This window comes from Lepus europaeus, chromosome 7 (genome assembly GCF_033115175.1).
Source record: "Lepus europaeus isolate LE1 chromosome 7, mLepTim1.pri, whole genome shotgun sequence".
Lineage (NCBI taxonomy): Eukaryota > Metazoa > Chordata > Mammalia > Lagomorpha > Leporidae > Lepus > Lepus europaeus.
In genome coordinates, this window is record NC_084833.1 from 126,386,995 (window position 1) to 126,407,175 (window position 20,181).

A 20,181-nucleotide genomic window follows, 5' to 3' on the forward strand; every position below is an offset into this window, starting at 1 on the left:
ACAATCAAAGCAATATATGAAAAACCCAACATCCTATTGAATGGGGAAAAGTTGGAAGCATTTCTGCTGACATCTGGTACCAGACAGGGATGACCCCTCTCACCACTGCTCTTCAATATAGTTCTGGAAGTTTTAGCCAGAGCTATTAGGCAAGAAAAAGAAATTAAAGGGATACAAATCGGGAAGGAAGAACTCAAACTATCCCTCTTTGCAGATGATATGATTCTTTATTTAGGGGACCCAAAGAACTCTACTAAGAGACTACTGGAACTCATCCAAGAGTTTGGCAAAGCACCAGGATATAAAATCAATGCAGAAAAATCAACAGCCTTTGTATACACAGGCAATGCCATGGCTGAGGAAGAACATCTAAGATCAATCCCATTCACAATAGCTACAAAAACAATCAAATACCTTGGAATAAACTTAACCAAGGACGTTAAAGATCTCTACGATGAAAACTACAAAACCTTAAAGAAAGAAATAGAAGAGGATACCAAAAAATGGAGAAATCTTCCATGCTCATGGATTGGAAGAATGAATATCATCAAAATGTCTATTCTCCCAAAAGCAATTTATACATTCAATGCAATACCAATCAAGATACCGAAGACATTCTTCTCAGATCTGGACAATATGATGCGGAAATTCATATGGAGACACAAAAGACCTCGAATAGCCAAAGCAATCTTGTACAACAAAAACAAAGCCGGAGGCATCACAATACCAGATTTCTGGACATACTACAGGGCAGTTGCTCTCAAAACAGCATGGTACTGGTACAGAAACAGATGGATACACCAATGGAACAGAATAGAAACACCAGAAATCAATCCAAACATCTACAGCCAACTTATATTTGATCAGAGATCCAAAACTAATGGCTGGAATAAGGACAGCCTATTCAATAAATGGTGCTGAGAAAATTGGATTTCCACGTGCAGAAGAATGAAGCAAGACACCTACATTTTGCCTTACACAAAAATGCACTAAACATGGCTTAAAGAATTAAATCTACGACATGAAACCATCAAATTATTAGAGAGCATTGGAGAAACCCTGCACGATATAGGTACAGGCAAAGAGTTCTTGCAAAAGACCCCAGGAGCACAGGCAGTCAAAACCAAAATTAACATTTGGGATTGCATCAATTTGAGAAGTTTCTGTACTTCAAAAGGAAGAGTCAGGAAAGTGAAGAGGCAACCGACAGAATGGGAAAAAATATTTGCAAACTATACTACAGATAAAGGGTTGATAACCAGAATCTACAAAGAAATCAAGAAACTCCACAACAACAGAGCAAACAACCCACTGAAGAGATGGGCCAAGGACCTCAATAGACATTTTTCAAAAGAGGAAATCCAAATGGCCAACAGACACATGAAAAAATGTTCAAGATCACTAGCAATCAGAGAAATGCAAATCAAAACCACAATGAGGTTTCACCTCACCCCGGTGAGAATGGCTCACATTCAGAAATCTACCAACAATAGATGCTGGAGAGGAACAAGGGACACTAACCCACTGTTGGTGGGAATGCAAACTGGTTAAGCCACTATGGAAGTCAGTCTGGAGATTCCTCAGAAACCTGAACATAACCCTACCATACAACCCAGCCATCCCACTCCTTGGAATTTACCCAAAGGAAATTAATTTGGCTAATAAAAAAGCCATCTGCACATTAATGTATATTGCAGCTCAATTCACAATAGCTAAGACCTGGAACCAACCCAAATGCCCATCTACAGTAGACTGGATAAAGAAATTATGGGACATGTACTCCATAGAATACTATACAGCAGTACGAAACAATGAAACCCAGTCATTTGCAACAAGATGGAGGAATCTGGAAAACATCATGCTGAGTGAATTAAGCCAGTCCCAAAGAGAAAAATATTTGTTTTCCCTGATCGGTGACAACTGAGCACCAAAGGGGAAACCTGTGGAAGTGAAATGGACGTTATAACAAACAATGACCTGATCAGCTCTTGTCCTGACTCTAGATGTACGATGTAATACTTTATCCTTTTTAGTATTTGTTGTTGTTGTTGTTGTTGTTCTAGTACTAGTGGTTGAACTCTGTAATTAACACACAATTATTCTTAGGTGTTTAAATTTTAACTGAAAAGTGATCCCTGTTAAATTTAAGAGTGGAAAAAGAGAGGCAGGCTATGTACAATTTGGTACATGCTCAATCGGAAATGCTCCAAATGGTGGAGTTAGAAATGTGCCAGGGGATTCCAGTACAATCCCATCAAGGTGGCATGTACCAATGCCATCGCACTAGTCCAAGTGATCAATTTCAGCTCACAATTGATGGCTCTGATAGGTCTAAGAGTCAAAGGGATCACACAAACAAGACAAGTGTCTGCTAATACTAACTGATAGAATCAAAAAGGGAGAGAATGATCCAACATAGGAAGCAGGATCCACAGCAGACTCAGAGAATGGTAGATGTCCTAAACAACACTCTGGCCTCAGAATCAACCCTCAAGGCATTCGGATCTGGCTGAAGAGCCCATGAGAGTATTGTAGGCATGGAAGCCAAGATACCAGGGAAAAGAAGACCTAAATGAAAGATCTCTGTGAATGAGATCCCAGTGGAAAGAATGGGGCCATCAAAGAATGAGGTACCTTTCTCTGAAGGGAGGAGAGAACTTCCACTTTGACTATGACCCTATCGGAATAAGATCAAAATCAGCGAACTCTAAAGGCTTCCATAGCCCTGGCAACTCATGACTAGAGCGTAGGGCGATAACTGACGCCATGAACAGGAGTGTCAAATTGTTAAGTCAGGGGGCAGAGCCAAGATGGCGGATAGTGAGGATGTGCGCCGCAGATTGGGAAAATAAAGTTTCATAAAAGTGGAATTACTGTAGCCTCAGGAAAAGATTCAAGAAAAAAACTGCAGAGGAAATGCTTCCAGATCCAGTGGATGTGACACAGAGGACCTACAGGGAGCCCACCGCGTGGAAAACCAACCACGTGAGATGAGCCGAGCGGCGGGAGACGAGCCGAGCAGCGGGAGAGGAGCCACAGAATCTCGCCAGCCAGTGCAGGAACCAACATAGGAGGGTAAAACAAAGACCTCAGACCGGAAACATAGAGGGGGGGAACAGAGGCCTCTCCCTTCACTCACCAAGCAAAACAAAGAGCACCGCGATTTTACTTATGTAAAGCGCAGCCAAACTCAGTAAATTTAGCAAAACTAGAGAACACATTGAGGGCTGCATAAACTCTTTGTGTGGTCCCAGGGGTAGAACAAACGAATACTCACAGAGGCCAGATGTCAACTACCCTCAACTCCACTCCCAACTGAGTCAAAAAAAAAGAGAGAGAGAGAGAGAGCGATCCAGCAAGGAGCAAGGGAGTGAGAAATCTGGGAGAGTCGCTCTTTGCACAGCCTTAAAGCTGAAGAATCAAGCATAGCTCTCTGGCCACACCCATCACAGCCCCTAAGGATCCAACAAAGCAGACAGCTCACTTAGAGGCATAGTATAATGAGAAAAGAAAACACCATAGAAAAAAAAACACCATAAATTATCTCCAACATGCCAAACAACAAACATAGAAGCCGAGGTAACAAGAGCAAGGAAGACACTATGACGCCCACAAATGAGAAAGACACGCCAATGCAAGATTATGAAAATGAAGAGATAGAGGAAATGCAAGAAGCAGATCTCAAAAAATTGATAAGAACATTAAGAAGTTCTCAAAAACAAATTCTTGAACTACAGAAATCCTTAATGGACAAGATAGAAAATCTCTCCCGTGAAAATGAAATATTAAGGAGGAATCAAAATGAAATGAAACAACTAGTAGAACAGGAAACTGAGATAGTGACCAAAAACCACAATGAAATGAAGAACTCAATAGATCAAATGGCAAACACATTAGAGAGCCTTAAAAACAGAATGGGTGAAGCAGAAGAGAGAATATCGGAATTAGAAGACAGAGAACAGGAAAGGAAACAGTCAAATCAAAGAAAAGAAGAAGAAATCAGAAATCTAAAAAATACTGTCAGGAATCTACAGGATACTCTTAAAAAACCCAACATTCGGGTTCTAGGAGTTCCTGAAGGCAGGGAAAGGGAGAAAGGATTAGAAGGCCTTTTTAGTGACATACTTGCAGAAAATTTCCCAGGTTTGCAGAAAGACAGAAAGATCCTAGTACAGGAAGCTCATAGAACCCCTAATAAACATGATCAAAAGAGATCCTCACCACGACACATCGTAATCAAACTCACCACAGTGAAACACAAAGAAAATATCCTAAAATGTGTAAGAGAGAAATGCCAGATTACTCTCAGAGGATCTCCAATTAGACTCACAGCTGACTTCTCATGAGAAGCCCTACAAGCTAGGAGAGAATGGTGAGATATAGCCCAGGTACTAAGAGAGAAAAACTGCCAGCCCAGAATATTATATCCTGCAAAGCTCTCATTTGTGAATGAAGGTGAAATAAAGACCTTTCACAGCAAACAGAAATTGAAAGAATTTGTCGCCACTCCTCCAGCCCTGCAAAAGATGCTTAAAGATGTGTTACATACAGAAACACAGAAACATGGTAACCAGTATGAAAGAAGGTAAAGGAAGGAAACCTCACAGCAAAAGATCACAGGAATCTCAAACCAGATATTAGAAAATATCTTTGGCAAATGTCAGGGCAAAGTTACTCCTTCTTAATAGTCACATTGAATGTTAATGGCTTGAACTGTCCAGTTAAAAGACACTGATTGGCTGATTGGGTTAAGGAACAAAACCCATCTTTTTGCTGCTTACAAGAAACTCATCTTTCCAACAATGAACCATACAGACTGAAAGTGAAAGGCTGGAAAAAGATATACCATGCCAACAGAAATGAAAAAAGAGTGGGCGTAGCCATCTTAATATCGGACAACATAAACTTTACCACAAAAACTGTTAGGAGAGACAAAGAGGGGCACTATTTAATGATTAAGGGATCCATTGAACAGGAAGATATAACGATTATCAATGTATATGCACCTAATTACAGGGCACCAGCTTATTTAAAAGACTTGTTAAGGGACTTAAAGGGAGACTTAGACACCAGTACAATAGTTCTGGGGTCTTCAATACTCCACTCTCAGAGATAGACAGATCAAAAGGGCAGAAGATCAACAAAGAGACAGTAGATTTAAATGAAACTATAGCCCAAATGGATCTAACAGATATCTACAGAACATTTCATCCTACATCTAAGGACTTTACATTCTTCTCAGCAGTACATGGAACCTTCTCTAGGATGGACCACATACTAGGCCATAAAGGAAGTCTTCGCAAATTCAAAAGAATTAGAATCATACCATGCAGCTTCTCAGACCACAAAGGAATGAAATTGGAAATTAGCAACTCGGGAATCCCCAGAGCACGTGCAAACACATGGAGATTGAACAACATGCTCCTGAATGAAGAAATTAAAAGAGAAATCGAAAATTTTCTGGAAGTAAATTAGGATAACAGCACAACATACCAAAACCTATGGGATACAACAAAAGCAGTGTTAAGAGGAAAATTTATATCAATAGGTGCCTACATCAAGAAATTGGAGAGGCACCAAATCGATGAGCTTTCAAGTCATCTCAAGGATCTAGAAAATCTGCAGCAAACCAAACCCAAACCCAGTAGAAGAAGTGAAATAATTAAAATCAAAGAAGAAATCAACAGGATTGAATCCAAAAAAACATTACAAAAAATCAGCCAAACGAGGAGCTGTTTTTTTGAAAAAATAAACAAAATTGACACCCCATTGGCCCAACTAACTAAAAAAAGAAGACAAAAGACCCAAATTAGTAGGATCAGAGATGAAAAAGGAAACATAACAACAGATACCACAGAAATAAAAAGAATCATCAGAAATTACTACAAGGACTTGTATGCCAGCAAACAGGGAAATCTATCAGAAATGGACAGATTCTTGGACACATACAACCTACCTAAATTGAGCCAGGAAGACATAGAAAACCTAAACAGACCAATAACTGACACAGAAATTGAAACAGTAATAAAGGCCCTCCCAACAAAGAAAAGCCCAGGACCAGATGGATTCACTGCTGAGTTCTACCAGACATTTAGAGAAGAACTAACTCCAATTCTTCTCAAACTATTCAGAACAATCGAGAAAGAGGGAATCCTCCCAATTTCATTCTATGAAGCCAGCATCACCTTAATTCCTAAGCCGGAGAAAGATGCAGCATTGAAAGAGAATTACAGACCAATATCTCTGATGAACATAGATGCAAAAATACTCAATAAAATTCTGGCCAATATTATGCAACAACACATCAGAAAGATCATCCACCCAGACCAAGTGGGATTTATCCCTGGTATGCAAGGATGGTTCAATGTCCGCAAAACAATCAACGTAATACACTACATTAACAGGCTGCAGAAGAAAAACCATATGATTCTCTCAATAGACGCAGAAAGCATTTGATAAAATACAACTCCCTTTCATAATGAAAACTCTAAGCAAACTGGGCATGGAATGAACATTCCTCAATACAATCAAAGCAATATATGAAAAACCCAACATCCTATTGAATGGGGAAAAGTTGGAAGCATTTCCGCTGAGATCTGGTACCAGACAGGGATGCCCCCTCTCACCACTGCTATTCAATATAGTTCTGGAAGTTTTATCCAGAGCTATTAGGCAAGAAAAAGAAATTAAAGGGATACAAATCGGGAAGGACGAACTCAAACTATCCCTCTTTGCAGATGATATAATTCTTTATTTAGGGGACCCAAAGAACTCTACTGAGAGACTACTGGAACTCATCCAAGAGTTTGGCAAAGCACCAGGATATAAAATCAATGCAGAAAAATCAACAGCCTTTGTATACACAGGTAATGCCACGGCTTAGGAAGAACTGCTAAGATCAATCCCATTCACAATAGCTACAAAAACAATCAAATACCTTGGAATGAACTTAACCAAGGATGTAAAAGATCTCTACGATGAAAACTACAAAACCTTAAAGAAAGAAATAGAAGAGGATACCAAAAAATGGAGAAATCTTCCATGCTTATGGATTGGAAGAATCAACATCATTAAAATGTCCATTTTCCCAAAAGCAATTTATACATTCAATGCAATACCAATCAAGATACCGAAGACATTCTTCTCAGATCTGGACAATATGATGCGGAAATTCATATGGAGACACAGAAGACCTCAAATAGCCAAAGCAATCTTATACAACAAAAACAAAGCCGGAGGCATCACAATACCAGATTTCAGGACATACTACAGGGCAGTTGCTCTCAAAACAGCATGGTACTGGTACAGAAACAGATGTATAGACCAATGGAACAGAATAGAAACACCAGAAATCAATCCAAACATCTACAGCCAACTTATATTTGATCAGAGATCCAAAACTAATCCCTGGAATAAGGACAGCCTATTCAATAAATGGTGCTGGGAAAATTGGATTTCCACGTGCAGAAGAATGAAGCAAGACACCTACCTTTCACCTTACACAAAAATTCACTCAACATGAATTAAAGACTTAAATCTATGACCTTAAACCTTCAAATTATTAGAGAGCATTGGAGAAACCCTGCAAGATATAGCCACAGGCAAAGAGTTCTTGAAAAAGACCCCAGGAGCACAGGCAGTCAAAACCAAAATTAACATTTGGGATTGCATCAATTTGAGAAGTTTCTGTACTTCAAAAGGAAGAGTCAGGAAAGTGAAGAGGCAACCGACAGAATGGGAAAAAATAGTTGCAAACTATACTACAGATAAAGGGTTGATAACCAGAATCTACAAAGAAATCAAGAAACTCCACAACAACAGAGCAAACAACCCACTGAAGAGATGGGCCAAGGACCTCAATAGATATTTTTCAAAAGAGGAAATCCAAATGGCCAACAGACACATGAAAAAATGTTCAAAATCACTAGCAATCAGAGAAATGCAAATCAAAACCACAATGAGGTTTCACCTCACCCCGGTGAGAATGGCTCACATCCAGAAATCTAGCAACAGCAGATGCTGGAGAGGATGTGGCGGAAAAGGGACACTAACCCACTGTTGGTGGGAATGCAAACTGGTTAAGCCACTATGGAAGTCAGTCTGGAGATTCCTCAGAAACCTGAACATAACCCTACCATACAACCCAGCCATCCCACTCCTTGGAATTTACCCAAAGGAAATTAGTTTGGCTAATAAAAAAGCCATCTGCACATTAATGTATATTGCAGCTCAATTCACAATAGCTAAGACCTGGAACCAACCCAAATGCCTATCAACAGTAGACTGGATAAAGAAATTATGGGACATGTACTCCATAGAATACTATACAGCAGTAAGGAACAATGAAACCCAGTCATTTGCAACAAGATGGAGGGATCTGGAAAACATCATGCTGAGTGAATTAAGCCAGTCCCAAAGAGACAAATATCATTTGTTTTCCCTGATCTGCGACAACTGAGCACCAAAGCGGAAACCTGTTGAAGTGAAATGGACATTATAGAAACAATGTCCTGATCAGCTTTTGTCCTGACTCTAGATGTACAATGTAATATTTTATCCTTTTTAGTATTTGTTGTTGTTGTTGTTGTTCTAGTACTAGTGGTTGAACTCTGTAAATAACACACAATTATTCTTAGGTGTTTAAATTTTAACTGAAAAGTGATCCCTGTTAAATCTCAGAGTGGAAAAAGAGAGGGAGGAAATGCACAATTTGGGACATGCTCAATCAGTCTTGCCCCAAATGATGGAGTTAGAAATGTGCCAGGGGATTCCAGTACAATCCCATCAAGGTGGCATGTACCAATGCCATTGCACTAGTCCACGTGATCAATTTCAGTTCACATTCTATGTCTTGGATAGGTCTAAGAGTCAAAGGGATCACACAACCAAGACAAGTGTCTGCTAATACTAACTGAGAGAATCAAAAAGGGAGAAAAAGATCCAACATGGGAAGCGATATACACAGCAGACTCATAGAATGGCAGATGTCCTAAATAACACTCTGGCCTCAGAATCTGCCCTTAAGGCATTCGGATCTGGCTGAAGAGCCCATGAGAGTATTGTAGGCTTGGAAAGCCAAGATACCATGGAAAAGAAAATACGAAGACCTAAATGAAAGATCTCTGGGAGTGAGATCCCAGTGGAAAGAACGGGGCCATCAAAGAAGGAGGTACCTTTCTCTGAAGGGAGGAGAGAACTTCCACTTTGACTGTGACCCTATCGGAATAAGATCAAAGTCAGCGAATTCTAAAGGCTTCCGTAGCCCTGGCAACTCATGACTAGAGCCTAGGGAGATTACTGACGCCATGAACAGGAGTGTCAAATTGTTAAGTCAGCAACAGAAGTCACTGTGTACTTACATCCCATGTGGGATCTGTCCTTAATGTGTTGTCTAATGTGCAGTGATGTTATAACTAGTACTGAAACTGTATTTTTACACTTTGTGTTTCTGCGTGGGTACAAACTGATGAGATCTTTACTAATTATATACTGAATCGATCTTCTGTATATAAAGATAATTGGAAATGAAAAAAGGAAAAACCTGGTGTTAAATTGGAAATGGCATAGAAAATTAATTAATTTTAAAAAAAAATATTATTTAGGATCTCTGTCTTTAATGTGCTGTACACTGTTATTTAATGCGATAACTAGTACTCCAACAGTATTTTTTTCACTTTGTGTTGTTATATGGGGGCAAACTGTTGAAATCTTTACTTAATATATATTAAACTGATCTTCTATATATAAAGAGAATTGAAAATGAATCTTGATGTGTTGGAAGGGGAGAGGGTGCGGGAAAGGGGAGGGTTGCGGGTGGGAGGGAAGTTATGGGTCGGGGAAGCCATTGTAACCCATAAGCTGTACTTTGGAAATTTATATTCTTTAAATAAAAGTTTAATAAATGGAAAAAAAATAAATTGTGAGTCCTCACATACATATTAGTAAGGTTAATTTAATCATTAGGATCTGGCACTAGCCATGGATGCATTGTACAGTGTCATGAGTGCCTCCAGTGGCTTCCTTTATATCCTTCTGTAGCCTTACTTGTGTGCTCCTATTTCAGCTCCTACTATCTGTTACAATACCTAGAACTCTGGATTTCCACATTCATCTGTCCCCATTGTACCAAACACTGAATATTCAGATGATGTGATCTGCTGTTAAGGTTACACTGCATTTTAACAGATGAATTTTTCATTTTAAGATGAAAACAATTCAGAGGAATTGAGTGTTCAGAGTAAAGCACAACTGCAGGTAACTGTGGAGTGCAGAGGGAGATCATTTTGGTTGGCCTGAGGTACTCAGTTAGCTCACTTTGCAGGGAAGCTACCCTCAGATGTGTCATATCTCAGTGTTTCATCTCCCCAGTATATAGTTTCAGAAAGTACATTATCATTGCATTGTCACTCAAGGCAAACAAGAAATATTTGAATAAAATGGAAGAAGTATAAAGTACTGTCTGAGTACTAGTTATACTGTTAATTCTCATAGTACAACACATTAAGGACAGAGATCCTACATGGGGAGTAAGGGCACAGTGACTCCTGTTGCTGATTTAACAACTGTACTCATTTATGATGTCAGTAATCACCCGAGGCTCTTGACATGAGCTGCCAAGGCTGTGGAAGACTCTTGAGCTCACAAACTCCAACTAAACTTTTTTTTTGACAGGCAGAGTGGACAGTGAGAGAGAGAGACAGAGAGAAAGGTCTTCCTTTTTGCCGTTGGTTCACCCTCCAATGGCTGCTGCGGTAGGTGCACTGCTGCCAGCGCACCACGCTGATCCGATGGCAGGAGCCAGGAGCTTCTCCTGGTCTCCCATGGGGTGCAGGGCCCAAACACTTGGGCCATCCTCCACTGCCTTCCCAGGCCATAGCCACTTCTGAGCAGGGGATCCTCAAGGTCATTCTGCTCCTAGCAGGATTTGCTCTGCTCACTGGCCTGCTCTTCATTCAAACCTAGGATTTACAAGCTTTTCAAAGATAAGCAAAGAGGTGTAAGTTTAAATATATACAGAAATATATTATAGATCATTATAACACCAGTCCAAAGAAACCTGGAATACTTATACCCATTTCACTCAAATCAGGATTTAGGTCAGAAATATCTGCAGAGTTACATAATGATACAGCAGGCAGTTCTCTGAAAAAATATTATGACACTGACATTTGTACTTTTCCTTCCCAGCAGTGTGGAATGATCAATGGGCTTGATTTAGAGCAACAGCCCAACAATCATCCATAATTAGTTTAATGTTCTAACCCAGGGTGTCTTTGTTTGATATTACTTTTAACATTAAATGCACAGTGTTTGCTGAACCCCAAACATATAATAGAGCATCACGCTAAATAAGGCCAAAACTCATAGAATTGCAAAGAAAAAATACAGATATACCACTGCTAAATACTGTAAACAAAAACAACAGTGATATAACAAACAAGTGGTTATTATTATTTAGCAATGTGTAATCACAGAGATGCCAGTTAATACCAAATTTTTAAAAAGTCAATAAATAAGGTCACTCCTCCTAGTTTTATTATGCTGTAAAATAAACACATAGACATGAAAAGCTATATGATTTGTTTACTGTTTCAACACTTCCTACTAAATTTCAGATTATTCAGTCTACAAAACAACAGAACTTTCCCAATTTGTAAAAAAAAAATCTATCATGCATTACCTCTGGTGGAATTAAAATAAAATTATCGCCAACATCAAAAATAAACTTGAGGGGCTGATGTTGTGGTGCTGCAAATTAAGCCACCAGCTACAGTGCAGGTATCCCATACGAGTGCCAGTTTGATGTCCAGCTGTTCCTATTCTGATCCAGTTCCCTGCTAATGTGCCTGGGAAAGCAGCAGAAGGTGGTCCTTGGGCCCTGGCCACCCATGTCAAGACCTAAATGAAGCTCCTGGCTCCTGGCTTTAGCCTGGCCAGCCCAGGACATTGCAGCCATCTGTGGAGTGAACCAGCTGATGGAAGTTCTGTCTCTCCTTCTCTCTCAGTAACTGCCTTTCAAACCCATAAACCTCAAAAACAAATAAATGAATACATAATGTTGGAACAAGCCAAGTCCAATAAACAGCAGGGGCAGTGAGGGAATTGGGTGAACCTACAGCCTCAGACAGCAGCATGCTGCAAGTGTAAAAGCCTGAGGCAAAAAAAAATTAGTGCAGTATCAACAGGTAACATCAACTTCTTGGAAAATTCATGAAAGGCAAAACCAAACAAACCTCTCCTTTGGGAGAAATAGACAATAAGCCACAAAGAACATCAAAAAGAATCAGGACTTCATCATCTCTGAGTGGAGAAGCAGAAAAGATCAGGAACACACCTGAGCTCACCAAGGCCCATTGATTCACCTGGGTAAGGATCCCATGGCTGTCAAGAATTCTTGCCGCGGACCGGCTCTCGCGGAGACACAGACCGAGGGAGAACAAGGGTGAAGACTCGAGGAGAATCAGGAATCGGCGGGGAAATGACAGACAGACACACACGTTATGAGTATGCTGCTGTGATTTATTATAGTAAGGCTTGGGTTTATATAGTAAAGAGGACAATGCTACAGGCAAATGTTAAACTTTTATCACAAAGGTTGACAAAATGAGTTTAGTGGAACAATGATGCCATTTGAGTGGTTTTATGAGGAACATAGTGGGGGCATTATGGTTAATGTTTTTAGACAATTTACTGAGAATGAGAATTGACCTTTGGGTTAATGGTAATATTGTTTTATGAACTGTTTGGGGGAATTACTGCCCAAAGTTTTGCTTGCCTTTTAGATACTTGGAGATAACCCCTGAGCAATCTTAACATATCTCTGTCACTATAATGGGAACCTAATGATATGTTTTGACTTGCATTCCTGGCTTCCTTGTAAACAGCTTTAGTAAACAGAGAGGCAAAGATTGTTTGATTTTCTCCATAATCTTATGGGAAACGTTAACTTCTTTTTCTTGATTTTCTTATTTCTGATAACTGTGAGGGTAAGCAGTAAAGTGTAAACACAGCAGGTAGATAATGCATAATGAAATAATTAACAGAGCAGGGACACAGCGTCCCCAGAGCCAGCAAGGGCATGTCTTCGGCTTCCATTATGTGAGCCGGGGGTCATTACAACCGCGGACTGCACAGGAACCGCCTGAGGCCCCACTCCACAGAGCTCTAACCTCAACCCTGCAGCCTTAGACCCCCAACACAGCAACATCTTGCTACGCGGGTATCACAGCTGTGGGCGTAGCAAATTCTCTTTCTCTTCTCAAGCTTATTGAATAATGCAGGTTCCAAGCAAGACAATAAAAATCAAACACTCAAACCATGGCACATAATTCCTAAATAAGGGGGCAAAGTGTAATTAGAAAACAGCAAGCTTCTGCAAAGCACATAAAAAAAAACAGCTCTTTGAAGCAGCCAGCTTAACCCACAGTTCACAAAGGAACCCACATTCAGAAGTTTAAACAGGTTTCCATGCCTTGGCAATCACTCTCCATGTGGAGATGGGAGGCTTATGCTTGTTAGAGAACCAGGAAAACATATATAAGCAGCCAAAAAAATCTAACTCAAAAAGCTGACATTTGTACTTTTCCTTCCCAGCAGTGTGGAATGATCAATGGGCTTGATTTAGAGCAACAGCCCAACAATCATCCAAAATTAGTTCAATGTTCTAACACAGGGTGCCTTTGATTGACATTACTTTTAACATTAAATGCACAATGTTTGCTGAACCCCAAACATATAATAGAGCATCATGCTAAATAAGGCCAAAACGCATAGAATTGCAAAGAAAAAATACAGATATACCACTGCTAAATACTGTAAACAAAAACAACAGTGATATAACAAACAAGTGGTTATTATTATTTAGCAATGTGTAATCACAGAGATGCCAGTTAATACCAAATTTTAAAAAAGTCAATAAATAAGGTCACTCCTCCTAGTTTTATTATGCTGTAAAATAAACACATAGACATGAAAAGCTATATGATTTGTCTTCTTATTCAGTCTACAAAACAACGTAACTTTCCCAATTTGTAAAAAAAAAATTTATCATGCATTACCTCTTGTGGAATTAAAATAAAATTATCACCAAAATCAAAAATAAACCTGAGGGGCCAATGCTGTGGTGCTGCAAATTAATCCACCAGCTACAGTGCAGGTATCCCATACGAGTGCCAGTTTGATGTCCAGCTGTTCCTATTCTGATCCAGTTCCCTGCTAATGTGCCTGGGAAAGCAGCAGAAGGTGGTCCTTGGGCCCTGGCCACCCATGTCAAGACCTAAATGAAGCTCCTGGCTCCTGGCTTTAGCCTGGCCAGCCCAGGACATTGCAGCCATCTGTGGAGTGAACCAGCTGATGGAAGTTCTGTCTCTCCTTCTCTCTTAGTAACTGCCTTTCAAATCAATAAGCCTCAAAAACAAATAAATGAATACATAATGTTGGAACAAGCCAAGTCCAGTAAACAGCAGGGGCAGTGAGGGAATTGGGTGAACCTACAGCCTCAGAAAGCAGCATGCTGCAAGTGTAAAAGCCTGAGGCAAAAAAAAAATTAGTGCAGTATCAATAGGTAACATCAACTTCTTGGAAAATTCATGAAAGGCAAAACGAAACAAACTTCTCCTTTGGGAGAAATAGACAATAAGCCACAAAGAACATCAAAAAGAATCAGGACTTCATCATCTCTGAGTGGAGAAGCAGAAAAGATCAGGAACACACCTGAGCTCACCAAGGCCCATTGATTCACCTGGGTAAGGATCCCATGGTTGTCAAGAATTCTCTTTCTCTTTTCAAGCTTATTGAATAATGCAGGTTCCAAGCAAGACAATAAAAATCTAACACTCAAACCATGGCACATAATTCCTAAATAAGGGGGGGGGGGCAAGTGTAATTAGAAAACAGCAAGCTTCTGCAAAGCACATAAAAGATCCAGCTCTGGGAAGCAGCCAGCTTAACCCACGGTTCACAGTGGAACCCACATTCAGAAGTTTAAACAGGTTTCCATGCCTTGGCAATCACTCTCCATGCGGAGATGGGAGGCTTATGCTTGTTAGAGAACCAGGAAAACATATATAAGCAGCCAAAAAAAATCTAACTCAAAAAGCTGACATTTGTACTTTTCCTTCCCAGCAGTGTGGAATGATCAATCGGCTTGATTTAGAGCAACAGCCCAACAATCATCCAAAATTAGTTTAATGTTCTAACACAGGGTGCCTTTTTTTTATAAAGAATTTATTTATTTATTTTTTTATTTAGTGAATATAAATTTCCTAAGTACAGTTTATGGATTACAAAGGCTTCCCCCCCACAACCCCCCCACAACCCTCCCCCTTCCCACACACTCTCCCCTTCCATTCCCATCAAGATTCATTTTCAATTCTCTTTATATACTGAAAATCAGTTTAGTATATATAAAGATTTCAACAGTTTGCCCTCACATAGCAACACAAAGTGAAAAAATACTGTTGGAGTACTAGTTATAGCATTAAATAACAGTGTACAGCACATTAATGACAGAGATTCTGCAAGATATTTTTTTAAAAAAGGGTTGATTATTTTTCTATGTAATTTCCAATTTAAAACCAAGAGTTTTTTTTTCATTTTCAATTATCTTTATATACAGAAGATCACTTTAGTATATACTAAGTAAAGATTTCATCAGTTTGCACCCACACATTACCACAATGTGTAAAAATACTGTTTCAGTACTAGCTATATCCTTACTTCACCTTCGACAACCTATTAAGGACAGATCCCACATGGGACGTAACATTACCTTTAACATTAAATGTGCAATGTTTGCTGAACACCAAGCAATTCTCAAACTCCTATTAATTGCCAACCAATTCAACTGTAACACCATCTCCAGTTAGCATGGGCCTCGAAGGTTAAAGGCTTGGTGCCAACATATTCCTATGCAGATGCCACATCACATCACCTAGCTAGGGTGATTTTCTTTGGCCTGAAGTTTTTCTCCCTTCACAAGCTTTTCTCCCTTCACAAGGCAAAGACAACCCAGAGTGCATGAATCCCTTCTGTCTTATATTTTCATTGTCAGCCTCTAATTTAGCTGATAATTCATCTCCAAGGAATGGTAACTACAGTGAGGAGGAGAACATTTTATTTCCCAAGGTGTTAGGAATATAGATGGAGGGTATATAGCAGAGGCTCCCAACCTTGGGGCACCAGCTACTCCCAGGACAAGCCCTCCATCCTCCTGCTGTTCTCCAAACAGACACAGTGGCTGCCATTCACGCCACACTCCTAGGGACTGTGACCACTGGGGGCATATTGGGTCATTACCCACAGGTAGTTTCAAATACCAGGACACGGAAGAGTAACAGGTTTCTTGAGAAGACATCACTTTAAATTTTCCAAGAACCTCAAATCTATGACATTCTGATAAGATGTCTTATCTTTAGGTGGGTAAACAGAGATGTGCAAAGATTTTTTAGAATTTATTTATTTTTGTTTGAAATGCAGAGACAAAGAGAGGTTTTCCATCTGTTGGTTCACTCCTGCAAACGCCTGAAATGGCCAAACCTGGAGCAGGCTGAAGACAGGAGACCAAATCCAAATCTGGATGTACCATGCTGGCAACAAGGACCCAGCAACTTGAGCCACCATCATCTATGATCTCCCAGGGAGTAGACTAGCATGAAACTGAATCTGAAGTACAGGAAGGACTCCAACCCCGACACTCTGATATGGGCTGTGGCCATCCCATGCAGCATCTTCATCAAACACCTTCTACCCCAAACATCCACTCCAGCACAATATTATTTTTTAACTCTAGAGTGTCTGGTAGGTACACTCTGCCACTCTCTCCTATGAAATACAAATCAAGGGGAAATATTTTGTACTGTCCTAAATTTCAGCGAGGAAGCTGGCATTCGGCAAGGTAGCAGAGGTAAGAATATTTAGAGATTTATTGCCAGGCTTAACCATGTGGATTAAACATGGCTTAATCCCATCTGAAACCCATGGGAAACTAACAGAATTATGATATTGTAAGAAGTGGGACCAAGTGGGACTTAAGAAGAGGTGATGAGGATAAAGCTGTTCATGTTTAACGGATTAACGCGTTATCTACAGAAAGGTCCGTTTATAGAAGCCCTTTTGCATTGGCCTCTCCTGTGCTCCCTTCACTGGCCACTTGGTCTCTGGGCCATCTCAGGCCTCTGTCAGCAAGGCCATCACCAGATGCTGCCCTGAAACTTAGACCAAAACCGTAAGATAAAGTTATTTATAACTTCAGCTATCTGTAATACTGTGTTATTACAGCAGAACACAGACTCGGGTCCCGCAGTAGGGCTATGCTGAGGACCAGACTGTAGACTTGAGACCTTGATTCCCGACTTGGAAATCAGGGCCCCTCGAGGAGAACAGGGTCACAGGACCCCAGAGATCACAGCACCCCCTCCAGCATGAATGCCACAGGTGCATCCTGCATTTCCTGAGGACACTTCTGTCCTCACTGCACAATCTGAGAAGTGGGCCTGTGCACCCCGAGCAGCAGGGGGAGCGCTCTGGGTCTGAGCTAAAGTCGCAGCATGAGGAGCAGGACAAAATGGCCAGAGTCCCGGCTGTAGGCCAGGTTTCCATCCCGCTAACCACTGGGAACGGCCCCACACACTCACCATTTCCCGGCTTTCAAGGAGTCCGGGGCGCTCCGCAGGGCTTCAGTAGTGCGGGCATTCACAGAATGTGAAAGGAAAGCTAAAGTCTAAGCCACCTGAGGGTTCCCTCAGTGCACAGCAGGGAAGCCCAGCACTGTGGCCAGAGAGAAAACCCCCGCCTGGTTACATAGTGTTGTCTTGGCCGCCTGAATAGGCAGTTCGCACAGCCAGTGAGCACGCATGATGTCATAGAAGACGCAGCCAATCAGAATCGCCTCTAGCACTGGGGCAGTCCTTAGGGGTTGCGTTGTGAACCCTGCAGGGTAGTGAAGGGTGAGGCCTGGGATCAGGTCCGACTCTGCCTCTCCATCCTTGGGCCTGATTTCTACAGCCAGCAGGGGGCGCTGTCTCCTTCCTGATGCCCCACCTCCTGGGAGCTTGGGACTTGACAATAATCACTGATTTGAAAACTATTTCTCTTTTTTTATTTACTTATTTTCTTTTTATTTTATTTGACAGGTAGAGTTATAAACAGTGAGAGAGAGAGACAGAAAGGTCTTTCCTCCATTGGTTCACTCCCCAGATGGCCGCCACTGCCGGCACTGCACTGATCTGAAGCCAGGAGCCAGGAGCTTATTCCTGGTCTCCCATGCGGGTGCAGGAACCCAAGCACTTGGGCCACAGGAGAGAGCTGGACTGGTAGAGGAGCAACTGGGACTATATCCCAGCACCCATATGGGATGCGAGCACTGCAGGTGGAGGATTAATCAAGTGAGCCACAGTGCCGTCCCATCTCGAATTTGAAGAATATTTCAAGATACTACATAGATTAACCCTTTGTTTCATTTCTCTTACAAATGTCCCGGTCAGGGCACCGATCCTGTCCCGGTTGCCCCTCTTCCAGGCCAGCTCTCTGCTGTGGCCAGGGAGTGCAGTGGAGGATGGCCCAAGTGCTTGGGCCCTGCACCCCATGGGAGACCAGGAGAAGCACCTGGCTCCTGCCATCGGAACAGCGCGGTGCGCCGGCCGCAGCGCACTACCGCGGCGGTCATTGGAGGGTGAACCAACGGCAAAAGGAAGACCTTTCTCTCTGTCTCTCTCTCACTATCCACTCTGCCTGTCCAAAAAAAAAAAGTCATGCTGATTTTTAATAAAAAAAAAATCCTTTCCTAGTCTATATTTGGTCATTTAAAATTGTTTCCTATGTGTTTCTTTTTTTTTAATATTTATTTATTTATTTGAAAGGGAGAGTTACACAGAGAGAGGAGAGGCAGAGAGAGAGGTCTTCCACAGATGGCCACATTGGCCAGACCAGAGCTGCGCCGATCTGAAGCCAGGAGCCAGGAGCTTCTCTTCCAGGTTTCCCACACAGGTGCAGGGACTCAAGGACTTGGGCCATTTTCTACTGTTTTCCCAGGCCAGAGCAGAGAGCTGGATCAGAAGTGGAGCAGCGGGTCTCGAACTGGCGCCCATATGAGATGGTGGTATTTCAGGCCAGGGTATTAAGCCACTGCACCAAAGCACTGTCCCTCCTATGTTTCTTGCTGGTATGTAGCAACTCACTTGATTGTATGTATTGCTCTCTTACCCAGTAATCTCGCTTAACTTGCTAGTCAGTTTGGATTTGCTTTTGGAATGTTAGATCATTTCTGTGTATAATAGTGTCTTCCACATATATTGACAACCTAGTTTCTTAAAGAATGTTCCTCATATCTAATGTTTCCTTTGTGTTTTATTTTCCTCACTACATCTCCAGTATAATTGTTGAGGAGAGAATGAGCGATGGTCTCCTCCCATGAAAAAGAGGTAAAGGCTCTGTGTTAATTATACTGTTACTTATAGGATAATTGTACATAGTCTTAACTGGAATAAGCAATTTACTATTTTTACTATTATGCTATCGCTTGCTTTATGATTTCTACATGCTGAATTTTAAAGAATGCTATTTAACATTTAATTAAGTAATCATAGAGTTTCTTGTATTTTTCACCCATGTGGATGATTTATATAATTTATTTTAGTGTTATTGACTTCTTATCTGTACTTATTAATAGTATCTTATAGTATATTCACTTTGTTATTAATCTATTATGTTTTCATATGTGGATTAATTGATGGAATGTTTTACTTAAATATTTATATCTTTTTTTAAAGATTTTATTTATTTGAGAGTTAGAGTTACAGACAGAAAGAGGGAGAGACAGAGAGAGGGAGAGACAGAGATGACTTCCACCCACTTTTTCACTCCCCAAATGGCTACAAAGGCCAGAGCTGAACAGATCCAAATCTAGGAGCCAGGAGCTTTTTCTGAGTCTCCCACATGGGTGCAGGGTCCCAAGCACTTGAGCCATTTTTTACTGCTTCAACAGGACATAGCAGAGAGCTGCGTTGCAAAATGAACAGCTGGGACATGGATACATGCTACAGGTGGAGGGGTTAGCCTACTACACCACAGTGCCAGCCCCTATACTTCTGTTTATGGAACAGACACTCCTTAAATACCTATTGTTTTATGTCATGGTCTGGATCATTAATTTTGTATTAAAAAAGACATTCAGGATATACTGTG

General features: G+C 40.9%; 1 pseudogene; it reads left to right on the forward strand.

Annotated features, from left to right (window-relative positions):
• LOC133764000 (nucleus accumbens-associated protein 1-like) overlaps window positions 1-17,704 on the forward strand; it is a 34,064-nt pseudogene extending 16,360 nt beyond the window's left edge.
• Window positions 17,705-20,181: the final 2,477 nt, after the last annotated feature.